The sequence below is a fragment of the Elgaria multicarinata genome, chromosome 10 (genome assembly GCF_023053635.1).
Source record: "Elgaria multicarinata webbii isolate HBS135686 ecotype San Diego chromosome 10, rElgMul1.1.pri, whole genome shotgun sequence".
NCBI classification, from domain to species: Eukaryota; Metazoa; Chordata; class Lepidosauria; order Squamata; family Anguidae; genus Elgaria; species Elgaria multicarinata.
In genome coordinates this window covers 72,235,435-72,248,983 of record NC_086180.1, presented here as the reverse complement: position 1 = coordinate 72,248,983, position 13,549 = coordinate 72,235,435, and the positions used below count along the sequence as shown (strand labels likewise).

Genomic DNA, 13,549 nt, shown 5'->3' with positions numbered 1-13,549 from the left:
GGAATCAAACTGCTTTGGTGCCCTGATATACAACAGTCTCCAGGTTACAGACAAGGAGAATGTGACCCTGTTGATCTTCTTATTTCAGTACCATCATCCATAGTGTCCTTTTCAAGTGCCTGACTTGGCTGGAGGCACCTGCTTTGCATTACCTTTGCTCCAACTGCTCAACTGGTAGAAGATACCAGAAGCTGGTAAGGGAAGAGTTCTGTTCTGCCTCATGGGAAGTATTCTGAGGGCAACCAACAAGGTTCAATCTAGTTGCCAATGCGTATTTAATATTTAGGAGAAGTTGATGGTAGGGGACTTGGTAGTGGGTTAGTGGAAATTCTAAAGTAGTGCCATAGTATGGTAATCATCTAAGTGAAGGTTAATAAACCGGAGTTCGCAGAGGAGATGCTGATTATACAAAATCCATCTAATTTTCGACATGGTTTTATGCCTGCTCTGGATGGGTTATATTACCCTTTGAGATAAGGTTTATGGTTTGTCAGTCCACCTGGGCACAGTATTATTATTATTATTATTATTATTATTTATTTATTTATATAGCACCATCAGTGGACATGGTGCTGTACAGAGTAAAACAGTAAATAGCAAGACCCTGCCGCATAGGCTTACAATCTAATAAAATCATAGTAAAACAATGAGGGGAAGAGAATGCAAACAGGTACAGGGTAGGGTAAGCAGGCACAGGGTAGGGTAAAACTAACAGTAGAAAGTAACAGTAGAAGTCTGCACAACATCAAGTTTTAAAAGCTTTATTGTGGGTGCCCAGGATATGTCTAGGGATAGTACTTTTTAGGCCTTCAGTCAGCACACCAATGGTATCCCACACTGAGTGATAAAGTTTTGGCTACTAATGTACATGTCTCGATAACCTCTGGATTAGATTGTTGTAGTGTATTCTACACGGGTTTGACCTTTTGGTGCCCTTCAATCTTAAACACACTTACCAAGGAGTTAGCCAATTGAACAAAAGCATGATTTATTTCTAAATAAACATGTATAGGACTGTGCTGCCAGTTTTTGAAATGTTAATAAGCACCTGTTTTAAGGTTCCACTGTTACTGAAGTCAGACTGGTGACTAGTATAGGCAGGACTTGATCAGCAGAAGCGCTCTTTTATCAGTGGAAGTGCTCCTAGGAGAGATTCACATCTCACATGGCCAAAACACTTTTATTCCATAAGGCTCTTAGTTTAAACAGATAAAAGCTTTAGAATTATTTTTGGCCACGTTGTTAGATTTTAATTGTGGTTTTATTTACTGTTTTGATAACATTTTGAGCTACTGTTTTTTAAGCTACAATTAAGGACCAGTTTGGATGAAACATAGAAAACCCAGTCTCCACCCCCACCCCACCCCCAGCAAATACCCACTCAACACGAGATGAAGGGATCAGGGCAGCAGAAGTAAACTCCATTTTATTCCTGTAGTCATGATGGAGCTAGCATTTAAGTGAGTTTAAAGCTGAAGATTTATTTATTTATTTAAGAAATCAGGATTGTGATTGCTGTTTTAGAATATCAGGAATGCAGGGCAATTGTAAAGCATGGAGTAGCAGTTGGGGGCAGCATATGTATTTTTTCACAATTGAAATAATACACATAGTTGTCTGGAAACCCATTAGGTCCAGTTTCTAAAATTACCCACCTGTGCCACAGGGTGAAATGCAAGCGACCTTCTGTTATACTGAACAGTAAGCACACATTCAAAGCCTGCGTGGTGTAGTGGCTAAAGTGTCAGGAGATCTGGGTTCTAGTCCCCACTCAGCCATGCAAACCCACTGGGTGACTTTGGGCCAGTCACAGACTCTCAGCCCAACCCTCCTCACAGGGTGGTTGTTGTGAGGACGAAATGGAGAGGAGGAGGATTATGTACGCCGCCTTGGGTTCCTTGGAGGAAAAAAGGCAGGATATAAATGCAATAATAAATAAATAAAATAAAGACCCACCGATAACCCATTACAGTAGCACGCTGTAATTCACCCATTCTTAATAAGGATAGCTAAAGAATGGATAGGAAGGAATTCTTCTTCTCCCGCTCCGGGGTTGATGTTGTGGAGTGGGGAGTTTTAATTAGCCTTTGTTAACAGATCTGCATGCCATGGCAGTTACTCCGCGCTAATTACCCCGCATTCTTCGGACTGGGCTGGTGAGAATGCTGTACGTAAGCTCCTACGTTTGGGCCACCCCAGGAGGGGGCTGGAGTGTTTTACCCGCAGCTACGAGGCTTCCCTGGAACCGCAAGCGGGGAGCCTCCCCTTCTCAGTACCACGATTGGCCTTGGCATAGCGCAGCAGCGGCGGCGGCAGAAGGACCAAAGCACAAAGCGAGGTAACTTACTAGGTAGGAGCCGCCTGAGCATCACGGAACCCGGGGAGCAAGGAGAAGCCAGGGCCGCCGCCTCCGCTGTACCAGCGAGGGCCGCCAGCGAGCGCCCCCGACTCCTTCCTGTCTTCTCCGGCGACTACAAGGGAGCCTCTCGGGTCTCCCCTCAGCCCCCTTCGGTGTGTCCACCTCACTCTTTTCCAGCAGCAGCTCCAACCCAGCCCAAGCGTTGGTCCCACCCCTTTCGCGTTGCTATAGGACGCTGGCCTAAAACTCCCTCTGCTATTGGGTGAAATCGGGACCCGAAAGTTCGGATGCACCAGCTAGGGAGCGCCGTAGTGGTTGCTTACAGCTTCACCCTGGTAACGCGCGAGGGGGAAGGCCACGTGACCCAAGTGGAAGGCGTAAGGACGTCGGCGGCGTTCTGGAGGAGGGGGGAGTGCGCCCGCGAGAGAGATATCTGTAAATAAGCAGGGTGGGCGGCGAGCTGTGGCCCTCCAGGTAGTCTTGGACTCCAACTCCCATCATTTCTGACCACGGTGGCTGTGTCTGATGGTAGCTGGAGTCCTGCAACACTTGGAAGGCGTCAGGCTCCACACCCCTGTTATATACCATTATCTCTCCGCTTATCTGCAGTGAGATGGGGAGAATGATGAAGGGACTATGATGCCTTGACGGCGAATACGGGATTGCTGCATGTATAATATTTCCTTCTTTTTCAAATCTATGCCTGCAAGCATGCAGCGTTTTCCCCCCCCCCTTCCTGCTTGTATTGCCTCCTTGTTGCGTGGACCTGTGCTTATTCCAAAATTTTATTCGTGTTTCTTTTAGGGTTGGCTGGGTCGTGCTCGGAGCTGTAGGACCCCCCCCCCCCGTCTAAACATGCATAGGGCTGCGTCTTTAATATGCTTGCTTAAAATTACTGAAGCCATTGCTCTGATAGGCTTGTTCGCGAGTCGGTAGCTCATGAAGTCTCTCTTTCCCTGCCTCCTTCAATGTAGGTTTTTCTGGATTTGGCAAAATATTTTTAATTTTTTGTTTGGTAATGTCATTGCTTGCTTTTATCAGCCGAGGACATTCCTGAGGCTGTCTACATTATTGCGAATAAACTCCATTTCAGTTTACTGGGATTTCTGAGAAAGTGTGCATCTGATTGCGCGGTAAGACTTGAACTAGCTGTATATACCCTGTAAGCTTCAAGTAGAAAGTGTGAACGCTGTATTCTATATACCCCCTCTCCTGGATTATATATATGCAAAGAAGTCCAAACGCATGGTTTCCAGCCAAATAAAGTTAAGCGTATTCGAAATCAGTGGGTTTAGGTGACCTAACTGTGCATACCTAGTTATTAGGACTGAAGCCTTCAGCGACGTGATGCCTGCAAGCCTCAACCGTAACACCACTTTTTATAGCATGCAACCTGCCACTGGAAAAGCAGAATGAGAGGGCTGCTGCTTGTGCAAGTAGCCCACCCGCCGCTACTCAGGAACACGCTACGCGAGACTTAGTTCTCCAGACGTGTTGGACTACAACACCCAACAACTCCCAGTCACTATGGGAATTATGGGAGTTGTTGCCTTCCATGGCAGGCAAATGGGGGGGGGGGCGAGGAAGGCGCACGCGTAAGACTACAATACACCTGCCCGAGCGCCGCCCAATTGGGATTCGCATTCTGCACTGGCGCTTGGGAGGGAGGAGGGGATGCGGAATCGCGCCTGCGCGACGTAGGACGCTTACCTCGCAGGGGACAGGTGGGGGGGTGGGGTTCCGTCGTGCGAGCGCCAACAGGGCGGTTGATTGGCTGGCGGAGCCCGACCTCGGAGTAGGTTCGTGCTGCCTCTGCGAAGTCCCGCCCTCTTTCCTCTCGGCTCCTTCCCCCCTCCCCCGGGACCGAGTTTCTCTCCGCGCGGTCCAGCGGCAGGAGGATGCGTGAGCCCCTCTCTGGGGATCACCAGGCGGCGCCACACGGCCAGGTAGGGCGGCTTTCGGCGGGGGCGGGGACCGTATTCTTCACTGGCCGGGCGGCTGTGCTGCAGCGAGGGGGAAATAAGAATAGACGAGTGAGGGAGACGGAGACGCGGCCGCCAGGATCGCTCTCGCCTCTTTCACACACACACGAGAGGCCGCTTGCGTGTCTTGAGTACGACGCCTACGGAAGGTGCAAGGCGATGCTCGTGGGTTTGGAGTCGGGGCGTCGTCTGAAGGGATGCTCAGTACTCCAGACTTGCCTTTCTCATGGTGGGACTCCGGGAGGTCCTCTCCGCCACAGCCCCGTGCACCAATAAATCTGTCCGGCTTTTAAGGCGCCACAAGCCTCGTTCTTATTGTCTTGGGTGCAGCAGACCCCTCTGGAAACTCCTCGCCTGACTTGCTCCCCAGGAATACTTCTTCCCCCTCAGCTCTTTTCTTGTTGGGGGTGGGGGGTGGGGAGGGAAGGAACCAGCGTTGTGCAGGCAGTGGTGTAGTGGTAAATGTTGACGAGCGGGGTGTCGTTTACGACAGGCCTCAGAATCGTGTCACCCAAGGAGAGTTCAAAAATTCAGGCAGGTGTGTGTTGATTAGGGTGACCATCTGAAAAGGAGGACAGGGCTCCTGTATCTTTAACAGTTGTATTGAAAAGGGAATTTCAGCAGGTGTCATTTGTATATATGGAGAATCTGGTAAAATTCCCTCTGGACCACCACAGTTAAAGCTGCCCTCTTTTAAATCTGGTCACTCTAGTATAGCTCCTGCAGCTTTAACTGTGGTGATGAAGAGGGAATTTCACCAGGTTCTCCATATATACAAATGACACCTGCTGAAATTCCCTTTTCTATGCAACTATCAAAGATACAGGAGCCCTGTCCTCCTTTTCGTGTGGTCACCCTAGTGTTGATTCATATCAACAAACTAGTTCTAGCAGTTTTAGTCTCTACCAGAAGCAGCTAAGGGTTCTTAATTACTTGTTTAAGACCAAGCCACTGGAATACTTTGTATTACAACAGGAAACAATGACCTGGTTTGCACAGTGGGACATCACAACCCATGGGCTGTTCTGCAATTACTCATGAGCTGCTCCTTCAAAGGTTGCTGAGTATGATGTGCAAACGTAGGTGGCTGGGTTGTTTAGGAGCTAAACCCAGCAGTTAACCTAACAACAAATGTCCACTCTCTTCCAGTCATCCCTGGCAGCTGTTGAGTTGTTTAACTTATGGGCTGTTGTATCGTGCCAACTGGCCCATTATATTGTTGCTGGGAAAATTAATTTCTCCCCCAACTAGTGTGAGAACTGCAGCTAAGCTCAGAGGAAACAGAATTCTGAGGGGGCTGGCAGATGATGGAATTGAGAATAAAACTGCCAATATACTGCCTTCATACAAATCTATGGTGCGACCACACTTAGAGTGCTGTGTACAGTTCTGGTCACCGTATCTAAAAAAAGATATTGTAGGGCTGGAAAAAGTGCAGAAAAGGGTAACTAAAATGACCATGGGACTGGAGCATCTCCTCTATGAGGGAAGGTTGCAACAGTTGGGATTTTTCAGCTTGGGAAAAAGGAGGCTGAGGGGAGACATGATAGAGGTGTACAAAATTATGCACAGTGTGGAGAATGTGGAATGCTTTTGTATAAAAGCAGTATGATACTGGCAGTTTTATTCTCAATTCCCTTATAATGGAGTTTGCCTTCTTTACAGCTGCTGCACACTGGGTTGATGTTTTCATTGAGCTGTCTACCACAACTCCAAGATTTCTTTCTTGGTCAGTAACTGCCAGCTCAGTTCCCATCATGTTATACTTGAAGTTAAGTTTTTTGTCCCAATGTACATCACTTTAGTCTTGCTTACACTGAACCGTATCTGTCATTTGGATGCCCACTCTCCCAGCTTAGACAGATTCTTTTGGAGCTCCTCACAATTTCTTTTTGTTTTAACCCCTTTAAATAATTTGATGTCATTGGCGAACTTGGCCACTTCACTGCTCAAGTTGAAAAGAATTGTTCCCAATACAGATCTCTCTAGGACCCCACTATTTACTTCCCTCCATTGGGAGAATTTGCCATTTATTCCTACTCTCTGCTTTCTGTTCTTTAACCAGTTACTGTTCCGTAAGAGGACCTCTCCCCTTATTCCATGACTGCTAAGTTTGCTCAGGAGTCTTTGGTAAGGGACTTTGTCAGAAACCTTTTGGAAGTCTAGGTAAACAATGTCCACCACATCACCCCTGGCTACATGTGTGGTGTAGTGGCTAGAGTGTTGGACCTGGTGTTGGGAGATCCAGGTTTTAGTCCCCACTCAGCCATGCAAACCCACTGGGTGACTTCAGGCCAGTCACAGACTCTCAGCCCAGCCTACCTCACAAGGTGGTTGTGAGGATAAAATGGAGAGGGGGAGGATTGTGTACGCCACCTTGGGTTCCTTGGAGGAAAAAAGGTGGGATATAAACGCAGTAATAAATAAATGTCTATTGACATTCTCAAATGTCTAAAAGATTAGTGAGACAGGTCTTACCTTTGCTGAAGCCATGTTGATTCATTTTTAGAAGAATTTGTCTTTCTATATGCTTACTAATTTTGTCTTTAATAATGCTTTCAACCAATTTACTTGGAACAAACTTTAAACTAGCTGGCCTGTAATTTCCTGGATCCCTTTTTAAAAATTGGTGTTAATGTTGACTGGATTCGGACGACACAATAGCCAACGGTAGATTAAATAGTCAACTGTGGAATAAATAGTCAATGGTTTGTTATTGTGTTATCTTTCAGTACTTTTTCACATCACGGTTGGTTATTCATCCGAAATAACCAACGCAGGTAACCAGTGCTGTGCAATGTTGATTATTTGCACAACTGTTGGCTATTGTGTTGTGTGTCTGGTACTGTTGACTATTTCGTCACACACAGTTGGTTATTTTCAGCAACTACAGAGTCCCCTAGCAAGAAGTATCAAAGTAGCAGCTGCCGCTCTAGTCCAGCTGGCAGAACTCGTAGTGGATGATGGGATACAGCAGAAGGACTGAGGAAGGGGAGGGGAGGGGGGGATGTGTCAATAGTCAACTTGACACTGGCCTTAATTCACACCATGGTTGATTATAATCATGTCATGTGGAGAGTACCCACTCAGTAATCAACCGTGGAGTTGACTATTAACCCATTGACTATTGCATTGTCCGAATGCTGCTGATTGGTTTGCATGTCACGGTAAGCCATGCTGACATTAGCAAGGCTCACAATCCACATGTGAACCCAGTTTTTCTGTCTAAACATACATAGGATTGCACCCTTAAAGTCTTTGCTGCCCTCCTATAATTTAAGACTGAGGGCCAACTGAACCTCTTTGGGGAGAGAATTCCACAGTCTGGATTGAGGATTCCTTTATCTGAAGAATAGAGACTGCAATAGAACTGAGTGATATTCTTTCTAATGGTTGTGAGGGGCATGACCTCTGTGCTTTTCTCACTTTTTACATTACTAAACATGTTTATTCCCCTTTGGCCTCATTATGAAACATTTTTAAAAGATGAATTGTGTAAAATGTAGCATTTTTCTTTGCATTGTACTTCATGGAATTATTTCTAGCTTTTAAATCTTACAGTAATATGAAACTTTTTTTTATCTGCTGTAGTATTAAGAGCTTATGACTCCAGTGGCCATGCTTCTGTCCCATAAATATGACTACGGAGAAGTTCATGCAGTAGAAAAGAAAATGTTGATTAAGTGTTGTAATTCATGTTTTCCGTATCTCCTGTATAAAACACTCAGGATCTCTGGAGGGCAATTTCTCTAAGTACTTATCCTGAAGGAAGGAAACAGTCAGCAATAAGTTATTCAGGCTACAATCTTATACCCAATTACTTGGAAGTAAATGCCACTGAACTTGGTCAGGCTTATTTTTTAGTAAACTTGCATAAGATTGCACTCTGATAGTCATGAACTTTTCCCCTCATTCAGTAGTTGTGTGCCTTTGCTTCTTACAAGCAGAATGACACTGACGCTGTGTTTGGACAACACAATAGTCAATGGTGGGTTAATAGTCAACTCCAGGGTTGATTATCAACGGGGTACTCCCCAAATGACATAATTATAATCAACCATGGAGTGGATTAACCCCAGCATTGAGTTGGCTATTAGTCAGTTGTGTGTTTGATTGACACATCCCCAACCTTCTCTCCACCCCAGTCCTCCTGCTGATATCCCATCATCCATTCCAAGTTCTGCCAGCTGGACTAGAGTGGCAGCTGCTGCTTTGGTCGCTCTTGCTGGAGAACTCTGTAGGCAGCCAAAATAGTAAACTGTTAGTTTTACCCTACCCTGTGCCTGTTTACCCTACCCTGTGCCTGTTTGCATTCTCTTCCCCTCCTTATTGTTTTATTATGATTTTATTAGAATGTAAGCCTATGCAGCAGGGTCTTGCTATTTACTGTTTTAATCTGTACAGCACCATGTACATTGATGGTGCTATATAAATAAATAAATAATAAATAATAATAATAAACTCAACGGGGCAAAATAGTCCACAGAGCCTGACAGACAACATGCTAACCAACGGTTGTGCGACTAGTCAACTCTGCAGAGCATTGTTTTACTCGATTGGTTATTTTGGGGAAATAGTTTATGCCCCACAGACAACAGAATAACCAACGGTTGACTGTTCAACTCACGGCTGACTACTTAAACCACCATTGGTTATTGTGTTTCCCAAACACAGCCTGAGGCTGAGTTCGGACAACACGCTACTCAACTGGGGAGGTAATAGGAACAGAATGGGAAATAAACATTGATTAGCGTGTCGTCCGAACTCAGCCAGAGTCTTGTAATGAATAACTAAGGAAGAATTACAACTTATCTTGTCCTTTTATTTATTTATTTAGAGTATTTTTATCCCGCACCTCAGCCAAAAGGCTCTCGGAGCGGCTTACACTGTATCAATAAAGAAGACAGTCCCTACCCTCAGGCTTACATTCTAAAAAAGACATGACGCACAAGGAAAAGTGGATGGGGAGGGAAGAGGGAGAAAATAAAAAGAAATTAAGGAGACTGTTTAGGCTGGTGGGAAGGCCCTGCTCTGTCCTCTCATCTCCCAATGGAGGGGCAAACCAACAGCTCTTTCTTCCCCACAAGGTGAAGATGTTAGCCCTGGGGGTGGGATCCAACTGAAGCAGGCTCTGATGGTCCCTGCCTGCTCCAGTCTCCCTCACATTTTCTTCCTTTCCCCCCAATCCCATATTTGCTGAGAGAACCTGAATGTGAAGTTGCTTAACACCGTTGCCCACCAGTTCTCTTGTACAAATAATCCTTCATGCCATTTTTCCTCCCAGGCAGCCTGCATCTAGTTTCAGCTGGGGTAAAATATGATTAAAATTGCCTTGGGGGAAGTGAGAGGTATCTGCAAGAAAGAACTGCTGAATAGAAGTGTTAGAAATTCCTTCCCACTAATTCTCTACAGTAAAATGCTACCAACTGCCCTTTATTAGTGATATGTTTAACATGGGCGTGCCACAGACATGAAAAAATGTCATAATGGTTTTACTATACTTTTTAAAAGTCATATGACCTACATAGCACGAGTTGTGATTATGTATGACTAGAATAGTTGTCTGTCATTTCAAGATAAAAGAACGAAGCAAATGAAAGCGCTTTAAAGTACGGGGATTAAATTTGGATTATACTCACGGAGTAATAATAATACAGGTAAAAGGAACAATTTTGCTATGTGGTATGAAGTTAATCATTTTAGCAACAATTTAATTATTCCTCAGTTTTCTTGATTTCATGAAGCAGCCTGAACTATACCCCTAAATTTTCGATCTCATGGCTGAAGAAGTTTAAAGATTAACTTGCCTTAATTCTAAACATTATTTAGAAATAAATTTTAGATTTCAGTTGAAATTATTTCCATGTCAGCACATTTATGACAGCAATTGTGATATCAAGTTGTTTCATACGTGCTTTTTTTGTTTTGGAATCTTTCATTCATTAGTTATGTATTCTGATTTTTATTATATGTAGTTGATAAAATTTTGTTTAGCTTACATACTCTGCACTAAAATAATTTCTGTGTTACTGTAATATAAGTTCTCGGTCAAGAAAGGGCTCAGTATTGTGACTTGTATATGCTTTCCAAATATGCTTTATTGCCCATATATTTGTACCACTTATTAATGCAGAAAAGGCAAAGAGAAGCTTTTTTCTCTGATCAGTGCAAATCATGCTCAATTCTGCCTCTGGTTTCAGAGATTATCAGGCATTGCCGATGCTCTTACATGCCTGTCTTTCATCCCTAATAACTAGAGATATGCTTTTTAATGGAAAGCTGTAAAGTTCTGGATCTTGATTTCTGCTCACAAGACTTATGTTTTATTTGTGCAGTACTGCTGCGGAATTGTAGAAGTATGCACAATCTTATATATAGATATTATTAAAACCCTGACCCATTTCAGAATATTAATTTTGTAGGGAAAAAACATTTCTGATTAACTTTGCATTGTTTAAAAACAATATACAGTACAAGGATGCCAGAAGTATCACTCTGTTAAAATGATTAATGGTACAATGCTATATGTCTGCTCAGAACTAAGGCCGTTGCTAGATGAGGGTTTAGCCTGGGCTGATACCCGGGCTCACCCCTGTGTGTCCAGATGATGCACAAGGGATCCCAGGGTCAGCCCGGGCTAAACCCTCCCTTGCCCCGGGATAACTGGATCTGCTTGTGGCCCGGTTTTTCCGCAGCCGCGGTCTAGCCGGTTTCGTGTTTTTTCTCGGCTACGCAGCTTACTCACGAGTAGCTAGGAGAAGCTGTGCACTGGGTACAGCACTCCGAGCGCTGTGCCCATCAGGCTGGGGGGGGGAGAGATGGGGCCGGGGGGGTGGAAGGGCGGACCCGGCAGGAGAGATGGAGGGAAAAGCAGAGCCAGATCAGGGAGATCGCGGGCGGGGAGGGCATCCAACATGGTGAGCGGGGGGGTGGGGGGGTGGGGAGAAATCGGGGGCAGGGGGAGCGGGGAACCCTTTTTTAGAAAAAGACCTATCTTATCGTTGTTGCGCTCCTGCGCACATGGCCCCCTTAAGTTTTTTAAGAGATGGCCGACGCGACGGGGCTTTCCCTTACCCCGTCGTGTGTCACGTGTAGACTGGGGTGATGGCCCGCGCTAGCTGCAGCGTGGGCTCGGCCCTACTCCCCACCGGATTAACAGGTAGGTCTAGCAAGGCCCTCAGTTCCATTGAATTCAATAGAGCTTATACCTGGGTAAGTGGATATAGGATTGTAGTCTAAATTAACAAACTGTGTTGAGGAAAATGGGGTAATGCCATCTAAGAAGTGTATGTCATTTAAGGATCTGTTTGCTTACAATTATTGTTTTGGGGTTGCATGCAAACAATTTTAAAACTAAAGCAGTGTGTACTTTTTCTGACCTCCATCTTTAATGTAATCTTTAACTCAGGTTTTAAAGTGCTTTTTGAATTATCTTAATCTAAAACTGGCAGTTATGAAATGCTACCACCAGATCTAAATTCATTTTGTTGCCTGCACTTTCAATATCTTTCTTACTAGGTGTTAAATACTGACTATTTTGATGATTTTTCTTTTAACATAGGGGAAAGAGCAAGGCCTTTAGGGGCAAAAGTTTAGCTGAAAAAATACCGCTCTTATCTTTTTGCTATACTTATTTCTAAATCACTGCTTGACAAGTTATGTATATCCATAAGAGATGAATAGCCTCAAAATTGTATTCAGATTTGCCAGAGTCAGTTCCAGGGGCCTTTCTCTTACTTTGAAACTTCCACTGGGCATTCATTGAAGCAGTGTACTTCACAGCTATGCCAATGTAATATAGTCAGAGTCCTTTTTGTGAGTTTAATGGAAAAGGGGCAAAATTTGAGCAATTCTGTAAACTTTTGCTGCTGCACTTACAGAACAACTGCACAAGCTTTTTGTTTCATAGTCAGCTGACTGTGATTGTTACTAGCATTCTTTATTAAAAACTTCAGACTGCCATCTGAATTAAGGGCATGATTTTGATTGCAAAAGAATACTGATGAGGGGGAAAGTATACTTGTGAAAGTAGATGATTAGCTACACCTGCTAACCATTTTCAGGCTCTGCATAAATTAAATGACATGCCATTTGCATGTATATGCTGAATTTTCCATCCTAGTGAGAAAAAAGGTATCAAATACATTCTTTTTAAATTGTCCTTAAAATAAGATCCAGTTGTGAGCCATTGTGTAAAAAGAAGGTTTCACAGGAAGGAGAGAGAAATCCATGATAGTGTTTCACAATGGACAGAAGAAGATAGTTCCAGATAAAGCCAAGGCAGCCTTAACACATTCATCCCAGGCTTACATTCATAATCTTCTGCTTTTAGAAACTACAAATCAGTTATAGCATGGTTTATTTATTAAAGCTAGATACTACCATTTTTGAGTCTAGACAACATAGGTAATATAAACCAGAACTTAATCTTGTTTGTGATCTAAGGCACCATGTGCAGGGGTCTGCTCATGCATGGGTTGTCTTAGCTTCAGATTGGAGCAACAGCCCATGAGGTGCAAGGGCTGCCATCAGAAGTGCTTTATACTTGTACAAGATGGTTGTAAAACTTGTACTCTAGTTGTGAAATATGCCATTTAAGCTAAGTAATTGTTACAGCTATGCAGATCTAGTGATAAGAAATAGTGTCTTAGTCATATCTCCTGAGGAGTAGAATGGGTGTTTCAGGGGTTAGTAAAGATAGCGGGTTAATTCCAATGTTACACTTACAGAAAAATTACAACAGTTGATGGTATTGCAGTTTCTACAACCACTAGTGCATGCAACAATGAAATCTTAATGCCTCGTGGAACAAGTTATGCAACACCCTTGTGGAACAGGAATCAAAATACTGAATTTCATACCTGGTGTTATCACAGGACAGGGAATCATGTGGCCTCCCAATTGATGTTGGACTGCAACCCCCACCACTTCTGGAAAGCATAACCAATGGTAAGGGATTTGGGGAGATGCGTTTCAACAACATCTGGAGGGCCAACTGTTCCCCATCCCTGCACTAGCAGAATGATACCATTGCTTTCCCTTCACAGTTCCACCCGTAATTTCTGCTGTGCCTTTTTCACTTCCTGTTCTACAAAAGGAACTCTGTATAGTTGCCTTTACAGGAAGCACCCTGCAGGCCTGCTTTCTTAACCCCTCTCCTATCAGTAATAACACCCCCTGGGGCATGTCTTTATCCTTTCCAAATGTA

General features: G+C 44.2%; 2 protein-coding genes across 3 annotated transcripts in view; one reads left to right on the top strand and one right to left on the bottom strand.

Annotated features, from left to right (window-relative positions):
- NEK1 (NIMA related kinase 1) overlaps nt 1–2,411 on the bottom strand; it is a 57,338-nt gene extending 54,927 nt beyond the window's left edge. Inside the window, exon 1 of the mRNA XM_063135265.1 lies at nt 2,348–2,411. The gene's annotated coding sequence lies outside the window, so the exon portion shown is untranslated. The remainder of the gene's footprint in view (nt 1–2,347) is intronic.
- Nucleotides 2,412–4,221: 1,810 nt separating this feature from the next.
- The window catches only part of CLCN3 (chloride voltage-gated channel 3), a 56,996-nt gene continuing 47,668 nt past the window's right edge, over nt 4,222–13,549 (top strand). The window contains exon 1 of one of the 2 annotated variants that reach the window (XM_063136154.1): nt 4,222–4,305. The gene's annotated coding sequence lies outside the window, so the exon portion shown is untranslated. Of the gene's footprint in view, nt 4,306–13,092; nt 13,291–13,549 lie in introns of those variants that run through there. The other variant, XM_063136155.1, reaches the window with a different exon arrangement.